Raw genomic sequence first — 14,692 nt, 5'->3', positions numbered from 1 at the left:
GAGACTTGCTTCATATCTATTAGAAAATCCATTAAAGCTGTAAGCAACTCTCTTTAAGTAAACACAACAAAAATAGAATATTTAGTTATCATGACACATTATAAGATATGCTTTGAAAAGACTTATAAAATTGTTTTCTGTCGAACTACCTATTAGTTTTCTGTTTTTCGATCTTAATGCCAGACTGTGCTAGTATTAAAAATAAACCTTTATCAGTCAATATAATAGTAGTATCACATCATTATAATATTATGATGCCTTAGATATTAACAGAAGTCTCAGACTCACTGTCCTTTGGTAATTCAACAGCAGACACTAGTTTATTTTTTTCATTAAAGCTAGTAGATCTATTTTCCAAAATGACCATTTGCTATGCAGTGTTTCCAAACTGGAAGGGTAAGTCTAGGTTTCAGTTTGACATCAGGAGATGTTGAAAGAGTTATCCTTTTTTTGAAATATAATAAATTCCAACAAATGAACACAAATTTTCTTATTACTCAAATTAACTAGGCAAAGGAAGAACCATGTTGCAGATACCTGGAGATATTCTGCATTCACCAGCAAAGCAAATGAGCCACAGTAATTATAGAGATGCCATGAACACACGATTACAAATTACAAAACCTTCTAACACGCAAGTATTTATTTGAAACATTGCAATGAAAAACTATTTAGCTAGGTGGTGATAAACATTCCAGTTTTAAAATTACACAATGCTAACTGAACGGGTAAGCTTTTCTTTTTTACCCTGTCCAGTTCCTTTTAATTTTAAACAGTTTAGAAAGAAAAAGGAAAGAGGAATATGCATAAGGTAAACATATTTTCATGGAGAGGGCAGGAACCTAGGGGACCATTAGTTCACATGTTATGTGTTTCTCCAATTATTACATATACTGTACCAAGGATGCATTATTTTTAATTTTGAAAAAAATATATAAAAAGATAAAGTATTTTCAATCAATAATTAAAACTTTGATATCAAAAGCTGTGCATAACTTTTTAAATAATCTAAATTCTCCTACATAGAGAATCATTTATAATGCATGCTTGTAAGTCACTCATATATCACTTGATTAGTTTTATAAACAGTACTGACTTTCTATGGAGATAGTCCATTGTTAGATATGTCTCCTAGTTTCAATATATTTCCCAGTGTTTTGCCTAAATATGCTTCGCATTGATTTTAAGTTTTATTCTTCCCTAGGACTAATCTTCAAGTTCATATCAAGGGACATCATGGGAAAATTAATAAACATTGTTTTCTCTGAATAAATTTATTTCCATGCTTGATTTCTTAGTTGAGTTTAATTATAGACCCTGTTGTCATTCTGCATTTCTTCCAATATAGTTTATAAACATCTATTATAAGATACATTACTTCAAATTTTATAAAATACTCTAGTTGTGATTTAACAAGTAAGGTATTCTTCAATTTTCACATATAAAAACATCTCTTTTTCAGTAAGTAATTGCAAGACTAGTAAGTGCAAATGCTGTGAAGTAATTGAAAATATCACCTCTGTAATACTGTATTCTGTTAGCAGTTGATTGTTTTGGAGGCAACTATTGAAAGGAAGAAGGATCTGTTACCTTCAATCTTGCTCAAGATCTGACTTTGAACATTTTAATGTATCTTTGTCTTTCAAGGGGAAGAAAGCATTTGTTAGTGGAGATGGATACTTTACAACAGGAGGAAATGAATATAGGCTAATTTTAATCGAGGATATCTGATTAGAAGAGAAAGGGTCATCATTTTTTATCTAATAAATTTTCATATTTTTATAAAATATGAATCAAATCAGTGCATGTTCACTAGTGGAAGCAAGAAATCTATATAGTAAATGTCATTGTTAAAGTATTCAGTACAAAGTCTGGAATGTAGTAAGTGGCTCAAAAAGGGGTTAACTGTGATGGAAGGGTTCTGTGCCTGGGTTCCAGAGATTGCCATAAAGTGTTCATAGATAGAATTTTGGATAACTTTACATTAAAAACAGGAAAAAAAAATAGCTTTAGTTTCATTAATTTCTAACTGAATTTTAGCATTTACTTGAAGTTGAAATGCAGTAAGAACTCACATTAGTATCAGTGTTAACTATTAATTGCCACCAGTAGAATCACACTTTTAGATCATGTGATTTATTGTATCTCAATATATCATGTATGCACACTCCTTTTGAAATGTAGTACTTTGTTTCACTGCTATAATAAAGTAGTATAGACATCCACACAGCCCAATTTAAAAAGTAATATTTTGATAACTGTGAAACTGGTTTCCTTGAAACACTACATATAATTTTTTAAATTTTGTGCATTTATTTGAGTAAGAGTCCATGGCTTCACTAGACTTTAAAGGACCAATGCCACATAAAGTTTAAAAATCCTTCTTGTGGGCGGGGTGCGGTGGCTCAGGCCTGTAATCCCAGCACTTTGGGAGGCCGAGGCGGGCAGATCACGAGGTCAGGAGATCGAGACCATCCTGGCTAACACTGTGAAACCCCTTCTCTACTAAAAAAAACACAAAAAATTAGCCGGGTGTGGTTGCGGGTGCCTGTAGTCCCAGCTACTCGGGAGGCTGAGGCAGGAGAATGGCGTGAACCCGGGAGGCGGAGCTTGCAGTGAGCCGAGATCGTGCCACTGCACTCCAACCTGGGCGACAGAGGGAGACGCTGGCAAAAAAATGACAAAAAAAAAAAAAAAAAAAAATCCTTCTTGTGAAGTATTTAACACCAAGTATACAAACCAATAAATATAGATCTAAATCCTACCTCTTGCCTAATACTTAGTCAAAATGTCATATTTTCCACAATACTTACTCTGACCCAAATTTCTTCCCTTGGAACTTCGAAATTTTTTAGAAAGAAAGAGTGATAGAGAGAAGAATGCTTAATATCTACTCTCAGTCTTAAAAAGGAAAAAAAAAGACTATTTTTTAGAAAAGTTTTGGATTCACAACAAAATTGAGCAGAAAATACAGATTTTCCCATATATGCCCTGCCCCCACTCAGGCACCATCTCCTCCACCGTCAGCTTCCCTCACCACAACGGTGCATGGGTTACAATCTATGAACCCAAACTGACACATCACCGAAAGTCCATAGTTTGGGATAGGGTTTACTCTTTGTGTTGTACATACTCTGAGTTTTGACAGAGGTATAATAATGTCTACTCACTATTACAGTATCACAGAGAATAATTTTACTGCCCCAAAAATCCTCTGTGCTCCACCTTTCCATCCCTCCCTCCCATCTAAAACTTGAAAAATCTTGATCTTTTTAATGTCTGTATAGTTTTGCCTTTTCCAGAATGTCATATGTTGGAATCATGCAGTATGTAGCATTTCCAGATTAGCTTCTTTTATTTAGTAATATATATTTAAGGTTCTTTCATGTCTACTCATGGTTTGATAGCTCATGTCTTTTTAGTGATTAATAATATTTCATTGTCTGGATGTAGTACAGTTTATCCATTTGCTTACTAAAGGACATCCTAGTTGCTTCTAACCTTTGGCAATTATAAATAAAGCTTACACACACATCTGTATGCAGCTTTTTATGGAGACATAATTTTTCAGTTCGTTTGGGAAATACCAGCTAGCATTATTGGTGGATCATATTACAAGAGTCCCTTTAGTTTTGTAATAAAACACTAAGGCATTTTCCAAAGCGATTGCACTATTTTGCATTTCCATCAGCAATGCAAGAGAGTTTCTTTGGCTCTACATCCTCACCAGCACTTCCTACTGTCGGTGTTTTGAATTTCGGCTGTTCTAGTAGGTGGAATTCAATCCCATCATTGTTCAAATTTACAATTCCCTCATGGTATATCACATTGAGCATTTTTTTTTTTTTTTTTTTTTTTTACAATCTATCTCCTTTTATCGTGCTATGCTTTATTGCACTTCTCAGGTATTGCATTTTTACTTTATTTTATTTTAGGTTCTGGGGTACATGTGCAGATGTGCAGGTATGTTACATAGTTAACATGTGCCATGGTGGTTTGCTGCACCTATCAACCCATCACCTAGGTATTAAGCCTGGTGTGCATTAGTTGTTTTTCTTGATACTTTTTTCTCCCCCACACTCCCTTGACATGCCCCAGTGTATGTTGTTCTCCTCCCTGTGTCCATGGGTTCTCATTGTTCAGTTCTTATAAGTGAGAACATACTGTGTTTGGTTTTCTGTTCCTGTGTCAGTTTGCTGAGGATAATGACTTCTAGCCTCATTCATGTCCCTGCAAAGGACTTGATCTTGTTCCTTTTTATGGCTGCATAGTATTCCATGGTGTATATGTATCACATTTTCTTTCTCTAGTCTATCGTTGATGAGCATTTCGGTTGATTCCATGTCTTTGCTATTGTGAAGAGTGCTTCAATGAACATATGTCTGTGTGTATACTTATAATGATATGTATTCCTTTGGGTATATACCCAATAATGGGATTGCTGGGTCAAATGGTGTTTCTAGTTCTAAATCAGAGGAATTACCACACTGTCTTCCACAATGGATGAACTAATTTCCATTCCCACTAACAGTGTAAGAGTGTTCCTATCTCTCCGTAACCTTGTCAGCATCTTGTTTCTTGACGTTTTAATAATCACCATTCTGACTGGCATGAGATGGTATCTCATTGTGGTTTTGATTTGCATTCCTCTAATGATTAGTGATGTTGATCTTTTCTTCATGTTTGTTAGCTGCATTTATGTCTTCTTTTGACAAGTGTCTGCTTCCATGTGCTTATTTGTCATCTGTAAATCTTCTTTGATGGGTGCATGTTCAGGTCTTTGCTTATTTTTAAATTGAATGTTCATTTTCTTATTGTTGAGTTTTAAGCATTCTTTGTATATTTTGAATGAGTCCTTTATCAGATATGTCTTTTGCAAGTATCTTCTCCCAGTGTGTGGCTTCTCATCTCATTCTCTTCACACTGTTTTCCACAGAGCAGAAGTTTTTATTTCTAATTAAGTAGAGCTTATCAACCACTTCTTCCATGGACCATGCCTTTCGTGTTCTATCTAAAAAGTCATTGCCAAACACAGGATCATCTATATTTTCTATGTTGTCTTCTAAAAGTGTTATGGTTTTGCATTTAGGTTTTGATCCATTTTGAGTTCATCTTTATGCAGGCTGTAAGCCTTTTTGAAATAGTTGCTATACTTTTTCTTTCTGTCAATCACATTTTTCAGCAAGTTTTGAATACCTAGTAAATGTACTAGTAGGTAAATTAAAATATACCAGTGTGTGTTACGCATCTCCTTTACACTCTCCTGTTTTTGCTTCTCCATTATTAAAACCCACCTTGAGTGTGGGTTGAAAGGGGCAGGAGGTTGTGAGCAGAGAATGAAAGAATGCTAACTTAGTACAGCTCTATGTTATTCCTGTGAGATGCATCCCAGAAATATCCAGAAAAGGTTGTCAATTTTTTTTTTTTTCCAGACTGAGTCTCGTTCTGTCATCCAGGCTGGAGTGCAGTGGCACGATCTTGGCTCACTGCAACTCTGCCTCCCAGATTCAAGCCATTCTCCTGCCTTAGTCTCCCCAGTAGCTGGGATTACAGGCATGCGCCACCAGGGCTGGATAATTTTTTTATTTTTAGTAGAGATGGGTTGCACCATGTTGGCCTGGTTGGTCTCGAACTCCTGACCTCAAATGATCCACTTGCCTTGGCCTCCCAAAGTGCTGGGATTACAGTCGTGAGCCACTGCGCCCAGCCTTGTCAAATTTAAACATGGACTTTATTGTGTGAATGTGGCTAAATCTAGTTGATCAGAATTAACTTTTTTGTCTTTTCCTTTGCATTTTTAAATAACAAACCAAAAGGACTTTCAGTGCTTCTAGACTACTACAATAAATAAAAACTTAAAAGAAAAGCAGGTTGAAGTAGATATAGTAAATATTGTCCTGAATACTTCAGATTGAAGTGACAGAAATTCATTGATAAGAATAATTTGAAAGAAACACTGTTAATTTATCATGAGTGATAGATTCTCCTACCTGATGGACAGTTGCGCACAGTTACACACACCCACATATTTGGGTTTAAGTAATAAATGTGACCCCAAACCTATAGTCCCTTTAGAAGATATTCCTATACCTTATTGATCTTCACTGGTTTTCTTCTTCATATATCACATATTAAATAATTTCTTAGTTTCCTTGAATTTGGTATGTACATGTATTTTCCTTATACTTACTTTCCCATCATTCCTATAAAAGAAGGGTAAGGTACAGTTATTACTCTACCACTTTAAAACGGGAAGTTAATGATAGTAGAGCAATCTTTGTTATTTTAGAAACGTGCACAAAATTCTGTAATCTTTGACTATCTTCATTGTATGTATTATTAGTCATTTTCCCATATAATATTTTAATAACATGTATTTAAATCAAGAGTTTATCCTCAAATATACAATCAAATTATAGTAGGGCAAAATATACCAATGGTGAATTCTGTAGATTTTGTAGATCTTACTCTCCAAAATAAGTGTTAAAACCTGAGGGGAAGAGCTTCCCTAAACTGGTTGCAGCCCACGGTATTCTCGACCAGGTCTGCCATGATGGAAGAGAAAGTGTGTGCTGAATAAGGGATACATTTGATATCTAATCAGATCCATATTTAAGCACATCTCAAAAGAAAAAATCATAAAGTCAAATATGAAAAGGAAAAGCTTTCACAAACAAGAATTGTAAGATTTTGCTAATTTGTATTTGCCAAAAACCAAAACAAAACATAGGTCATATATATGGAAATTGATTCTGTGAGAGAAGAGGAAGGGAGAAAAATCTGGATTCTGTTGAATTTATCACTGAGAGTCCAAACGCCAGAGATTATAAATTAATCATCCTTGCTTAATAAACTGTATATAGTATTATTTCTTAGGTTAATTGTCTAAAATCTGGACTTAACATTTCACTCACTAAATCAAGTTAAAATGATAGCAATTAATTCGAATAATATAAGTATTAGAATAATGCATTAGAAGAGCATCCAATGAAAACGTTGCACAAAACTAATTACTTGTAACTCACTTGCCCATCACCCATATCTTTCCTCTTTTAGGTTCCTAGAGTTTCTTCTTTCGATGATGAATTGAGGAATACTTTGGGGAGGGGAGAACCAGTATATCTAAAAGGTCATTGTGGCAGTTATTCTGTTTTCAACTAGAAATTTGGTTTGGATGTAGTGGCTTTGAAATGGGCTCACTTATTTTAATGAAGATAATTGTATTCTAGGGTGGAAGAGGTCAAGTTGCAACAGTGCCTGCCAGAGAAAACATGAGTGACAATGGTCATTATGATAGGCACAAGGTCTAAACTGCTAATTAGAGCAACCTGACCCACAGTGGCCTTTGACAACAGCAAATACATTGTCAGGTTCTTGGAAGAAAATAAATGACCTGTCATGCAAAGTCTTGCTTAATGACTATTAGACAATAAAGATATCTAGGTCTGGTGAATTAAAATCTAATTGGAGACTTGACTGTCCAAAATAAAGATTTATTGGATTTAAATAAACTCCCATACTTGCATCAATTGCAAATCCCAGAGCTCACTGAATAAAAGTGAAGAAAAATTGCAGATGAATTTCATAATACATTACAAGAATGTGCCCAACTAAATTTCCCCAAGAGTACCAGCAGCCAGATACTCGATATGGGGCAGCTATAAAGAAAAAAAGGGAAAAGTACAAATTTCATAGGAATTATTGGACACTGGGCCCAAGCTAATGCTCTTACCTGAAATCAAAATATTTTCTTCATCAGGGTGGCCTTCTGAACATCAAGTAATAAAGTTTTTACTCACTTAAATCTTCTAGTGTCCCCAGTCATTTCACAGATGTACTTTATGCTTATCTCCCTCCTCAGTGACAAGGTGTACAGTCATAGCCGTTACATTCAGTACCAGGCACCTAATCTAGGTCTATGAGAATTTGCTTGCCAGTATCTATTAAAAAAAAATTCTGTTGAGGTTTTTTTATCAAGACTACCATAAATCTATAGGTCAATTTGAGGAAAATAGACATTTTGACAACACTGTGTCTCCCAACCCATCACATGGCATTTTGTGCCATTTATGATTATCTTTACTTACTCTCAGTAAATGTCAATAGTTTGTATGTACAGATCTTGCACATATTTTTATAAATGTAACTTTAAATATTTTGAGGATTTTTGCTCTAATATAATGGTATTCTTTATTTCAATTCTCCCTTGTTATATAACACTACATCTGATTATTGTATATTAACACCATGTTCTGCACTAGCTGGGATCATTAGTACAATGGTATATAGAAGGAATACGTGTGGACATCCTTTCCTTTTTCAGGTGCTGTTGGAAAAGCATTTAATCTTGAACTGTTTGCTTAAGCATAATTTTGTTTGGGGTTGGCATAGATTTTCTTTATTTTTAAACCATTTTGAATAAGTTCTAATATATCTCTATTTTTCTCAGATGTCTTATAAATTTGTATTGATTATGATAATATTTTTCTGAGTTATGATATATGATCTTTTAAATTATGTTAATCTAATAAATTGAATTAATAACAAATATTAAATCAATCTTATATTTATGAAATAAATCTGTTTGGCAAGCTTTACTTCTCTCTTTCTTTAAAATGTGCAAACCACCATTGTAAATATACATTTATATAGATAAAGCAAAATATTTTTGTAAGTCTGAATTAACAAATGTGATAAAGTATAATACATTAAAATATTGGTAAACATAGAAAATAAGTATCCTTATTCTTCCAGAGTGCTAATTCTAGTCCAAAAAGAGATAATTAATAATATCAATGTTGATTGATCCTTGAGCTTGTTTATTCAAAAAACTAACTCCACAGTGATTGGATGAAAGCAAGGGCTATAATCCTCCAACTTAGAGAAATGTAACCACTGTGGATATTTTAAACACATTGAATGATACTTCATAATTATAAGCAATGAGATTTATATAAGAAGACAAAATTTAAGTGTTAACCCAGTTATGCCTAGTGTTCCATTATTGGAACGCTAAGCTTGTGGGAGTTATTTATATCCTACTGCTCAAGGTCATCAACAAGGTCTGATTTTCCACAAAAAAAAATTTGCAACCTCTGGCATAAATGGGTTAATAGAGTTCAAAAAGACATACGTACCAATATATGATGTGCAAGATATTTTATTGCACGCATAGGAAAAAAAACGGAATGATCTCCAACTCTTTAAAAAGGTCTTCTATTATTTTTATTTCCTCATATTATACATAATATCTGGCCCGTATGCTCACTAAATATAAGAGACATATTTGAATGCAATGACTTAAAATGTAGAATTGTTGGTGTACCTGAAAATCACTTTGGATTTCACTTAAAGGACATGTAAAATATTGTTTTCTTTAATACAGAATAGTATTGATTTAAATATTATTTATTATCAAATATGATCATCAACTTATTGATGGGAATTTTGGCCCAGGTGTCTGAATGCTGATTATTTTTCCACAGCACCTAATTTTATTTTTGTAGATATACATATAAGAAATAATGCCCGAAAAACAAAAAGATCACGCTGGAAAACCTGTCAGTAAAACAGCAATGAGACCTAACATATATGAAAATTTTAGAGGAAAGTCAATCAAAATTCCAACAGATAAAACCCCAAACACCATATTCCCAAATGTAGAAATTCTGAATGATCAAAATTTCTAGTCTAAAACCCTTAAAATCGCAATCCTGAAAGATCGAAATCTCAAAAGTAAAATTCTAGAAAAATAATTTTTAAGGCTCTATAAGATACTGGTTTACATTCTTAAAGGTGATTTGCCGGAGAAACATATAAAAACATAACAGAGCACTTCACAGGTCACTATACACAATAAAATAACATGCATATTTTTGCAAGGATAAATACTGTGTACATTAACAACTATGCGGAAGTCCATTCTGCATGAACACATATATAGACCACAATACTGGTGATCAAACTGCTACACCTTTGCATACGTGTCTCCTTATCCTACAATGCACATAATTATTTTTAAGCTATTTAGTAATTTAGCTAGCTTCTTCAGGCAAAGGTAGCTTTAATTCATTAAACAGCTGGAAAGAATGTCAATGCAGGCAAATCGCACACTTTTTAACAAAAGTTTTCATTGTTGTCATATTGTATGACCAATCCATTCACCTGAGATTTTTGCCACATGCACTGGACTGAATGGGAAAAAAATAAAAATAAAAATAAAAATAAAAGGAAAGAAACTTCATTGATAACACCTTGAAATTCACTTTTGGAAGCCCTGATTGCATCTGATTCTAAATTTGTCATTATGGTTTGGAGATTCCGTTGAAATCCATTTTTTTCTACATAGAAACAATAACAAAGTAATCTCTTCACCAACATGATGCAACTATCTTGTGATTGTAATTTCTTGGATTTTAGACATTAGAAATTTTAGACTTTAGGAATTTAACCTTTTGGGATTTCAGCATTTGGAAGTATGGCATTTGGAATTGTCTCTTTAGATATTAAGATCCAAACCCTTCTAAGAGAATCTAAATGTCAATCTAGAAAAGATAGCCATTTAACGACCAATTAAGAGAGGAAAACTTCCAAGGTAAATAAAAGTAGAATCTTTGAGTACTTATTGGCATAGGCCATCACCTTCCAGAGCCACTAAACCCCGGAGCCTGTGTTCATGCAGAGAGGGAAAGATAGATTACACACAGAGAAATTGAATTTGCTAATCTAAACTCAGTCCACAATATGAAACATATTTGTATGCTGAACTCTGTTGTTATGGGTGAAATTGTTTCCCCAAAAGATGTTGAAGTTGTAACCTTAGTACCTGTAAATCAACCTTACTGCAAATAGTCTTTGCAGATGTTGAAATTAAAATGAGTCCACTAGAGTGGACCCTAATCCAATATCACTGGTGTACTCATAAAAGGGGAAAATGTGTACATAGGGATAGACAAAATGTGAAGACCCGGAAGGAATACCATATGGGATCCAAGAAATGTCCAAGGTTACCGGAAGCTAAGGGAGAAGAACAGAATATTCCTCACAACCTTCAGAAAGACAAAAAACAAAAAAACCTCTATTGGCACCTCAATTTCCATAACCATAAAACAATAAATTTCTTTTGAAGCCACTCTGTCTGTGGTACTACACTGCAGTAACCCCAGGAAACTAACATATCTGAGATAAAATATTGGGAAGTAGCAGCTTAAAATGTTTTTTAGCCACAAGTAACAGAATATGTGAATGCTAATGGCTTACATTTATTTTGCTCACTTAAAAATATGTTTTGGAGACCAGCAGCAACTAAATGTTGTGCAGCAACTCACTGAAGAAATCAATATTCAAGACACTTCTAGCATTAAATTCTACCATTCTCACTGTTGAGACAGTCACCTGCCTCATGGTGAGAATGACTTACTGTCGATCAGGCTATCATGCAAGACGAAGAGCATATCAAAATAAACCACATTCATCTCTTTTATCTACAAAATAGTAGAAAGTATATCATGACCCATTGCCTATAGTTCTGTCATATCATGTCACTACCTAGTAAGGAGCATGAGAAAGCAATTATTTAGGTATTTTAGTCTCTAAAGTGGAGGCAGACCAAAGAGAAATTGCTGGGGAATAGCATTTGGATATCAAACCTCAGTGTCTGCCAAATGGACTTATGCAGTGGTTATGCATTTTAAGTGTTAATGTTGGGTCATTCACAGAGCACTTAGAGCATAAGCCATCATTTCTGGGCACAACAACATCCAGAATCCAGTGACAGAAAAAAAAAAGGAAAAGAAAGAAAAAAACATTAAGCCCAGATTGGCACACTGCATGAGGTGGATAAGGCACGATATATAGTGTTCATCAACCACTTGAGTTTTTTCAGATTCCTCCTTTGCTTTCACACATCTGCACTTCCCTGGGAAATTCTGTTTTGCATGGCTATCCATAAGCAACATAAGAAAGGCATCTGATTAACAAACACCAATTTATTCTTCAGATGTTTCATATGTGAACAACCTCACTCCATCTGTTTTCTCTGTAAGGTGAAGAACAGCAAGAATGTATTAATATTTGACACGTGGTAGAAATAAAAATGTCATCCACCAAGATGCTTCCTTGCCAAATAAAACATTGTAGTTATTATTCATTGATATATTAAAATATACTATTCATTCAGCATCATGTTTAAAATTTGTATATTTACCTTTACTTATTGGTAGTTACTTTTACATTTAACTTTAGTTAATGAGAGGTAGTTGTTACAAATGCATGTAACACTAGAGAATTCTTATCAAATATCTACAACATTTCTTATATTAGTGGCTAATTCTTCCATTAGTCTACTAAAATAATAGTATTCCTGAATTCTCACTTTATGAAGAGCTAAGTAAAAATTTAAAATATACATATTCAATAATAAAGTATGATGTAATGAAATAACAGTAAGATTTATTTCCTGATTGATGTTTTGCAAATGGACAGAGAAGATAATCTAGAATGTGAAAAATTGAGAACATGCAATACCAGGTTTTAATTCATTTCTATGATTTTTAAATAAATTCAGATGAACAAGAAAATATGTATACAAAATGCCTTCAGTGTAGTCAAGTTATTGTTATGTCTAAAACATCACATTGAGGATATCACAATATTGTGATATCCAGCTTGCTCATGTCCCTGGCAGCACGAGGGAGAAGTCGGCTAGGAAAACAGGTGCACCTCTCAACTGAACCAGCCAGTTTTAAAGACAGTTCTCTAAAATTCCCAAGCAACGCCACATGTTACTGGGCACTGCTAGTTGCAAATAGCTTACAAAATAGTCTTTAAGTTTTGTAAAATGGTGTTTTGAATAAATTTAGGGCTCAGTTACCAAAAAAGAATGAGAAAATAGGTACAGGGACCACATTATTCTCACTATTAGAAAGGGCAAGCAGGGTAGGAGGAGATGTGTATTTATGGAATAGTAGTTTTGTTGAAATCTTCAGGGGCATTACAGAGAAAACAAAATTACTCACTATGATATATGCTTGGAAGTAGTTAAAACAAGTGTAGTACATAAGACCATCAGATTCAATTGTGCAGATACAAGGGACTAACAAAACAGACTTTAGTTCATACTGTGGGACTTTATAACGGAGATTCCAGCAAATAAGATTACTGTGGAAATATACCAAAGGTAGTTAAGTATGTTTGATCATAAGGTAGGTAATTAGACTAGATGTCTATTCCAACCCCTTATATTTATTATTTTATCACATACTATATAACACAAGATTCATGTGAAAATAGTTTAAGGGTAGTAGAAGGGCAATTTTGTGATCACCGAGTCTTCTTGTTGAAACATACCAGTAAATGTTGACTGAGTTTAAAAAATAACCTTTTATAATACTTTATAGAATAATTCTTGTTTCACATGGAAATAGGGAGAAGAAATGTAATAGTGGCCAGTAAAATTATGTCAAAAATAAGAGACATCATTTTAACAACTTGATTTCTACTTTTTTATACAAACTCCTTCACCTCTGATTTAAATATTTTTATTATTTTATTAAAATACACTACATCACATAAAACATTATGACTATTTTACATTTATAAATTCATTTACATTGCTTTGGTATTTATTTTTCAGAAAATGGATACCATATAAAGTGTTCCTGAAGTTTACATTATTTGTTGAGACACGGATTCAGTCAATAAGCAGGTTTTGTGCGTTTTAATTTTTCAAGGTCCTATATCAATGATGAAAAATGTGTTCATCCCATCCGTGATCATCTTTACTAGAACATTCATGATTATTCTAAAAGCAGGCACTATCTATAAAACTGTCTCATTGTAGACTTATCAAACTTCACAGTATATCTTCTACAAAAACAAATAACATTCTAATGATTTCAAAACATATACTTTTCAGGAAATAAGAACATGTGTCATTATGCATACTTTAAATAACTTTTAATATATCGACAATGTTTGAAAACATCATATGTACCTCTGAAAAGCAAAAATAAATTTAACTAATTTTTTTCAAAGTTAGATTTTATAATGTAAAATTTCATACTTATTAATGGTAAGCAGCATATATGATAGTGGTTTGGAAATAGTCTATTTCACCTCTATGTTTGTTATGAAACTGTATTTGATGATATCTTTACTAGTTCTACTATGGATTCCTCCCTCAGAAATGGAACAATGCCTTCTTTTCCATACAATTGAACAGGCTTTTAATTTCCATATTTCTGGCAGTTACTTTTTTACAACCATTACCCAATGTACTACATTTTATCCTTATTTCCTTTGCTTCAACTTATTTCTTTCATTGGAATTTTATTGTTTGCTTGTTTTTTAACCTATGGACTCACACATAAAGAGTTATGTATTTTATTGAATTTATGTTTGGAGTGGTTAACAGACTATCAGCAATTCTAAAGAAATAATCATTTGGAGTATATAATGATATATAACTTTTGCATAAGAAAGAAGAAAATTCAGCCTACCCTACCATTTCCACCATCATGCTTATTAAAGAAAAATTTGCTTTATAAGTTTTCAAAGGTAAATGGCTGTTTACATGAGCCACAAAATCTAGGAGAAAGAAATATTGGTCCCAAGTTAAAACTAAGACAACAATATAATATAGAAAGCTACTTTTACATGAAATTCACAGTAAGACATTTAAAACATATATTCC

This window comes from Chlorocebus sabaeus, chromosome 4 (assembly GCF_047675955.1).
Source record: "Chlorocebus sabaeus isolate Y175 chromosome 4, mChlSab1.0.hap1, whole genome shotgun sequence".
In the NCBI taxonomy this organism is placed as follows: Eukaryota; Metazoa; Chordata; class Mammalia; order Primates; family Cercopithecidae; genus Chlorocebus; species Chlorocebus sabaeus.
This window is presented reverse-complemented; position numbering follows the sequence as displayed.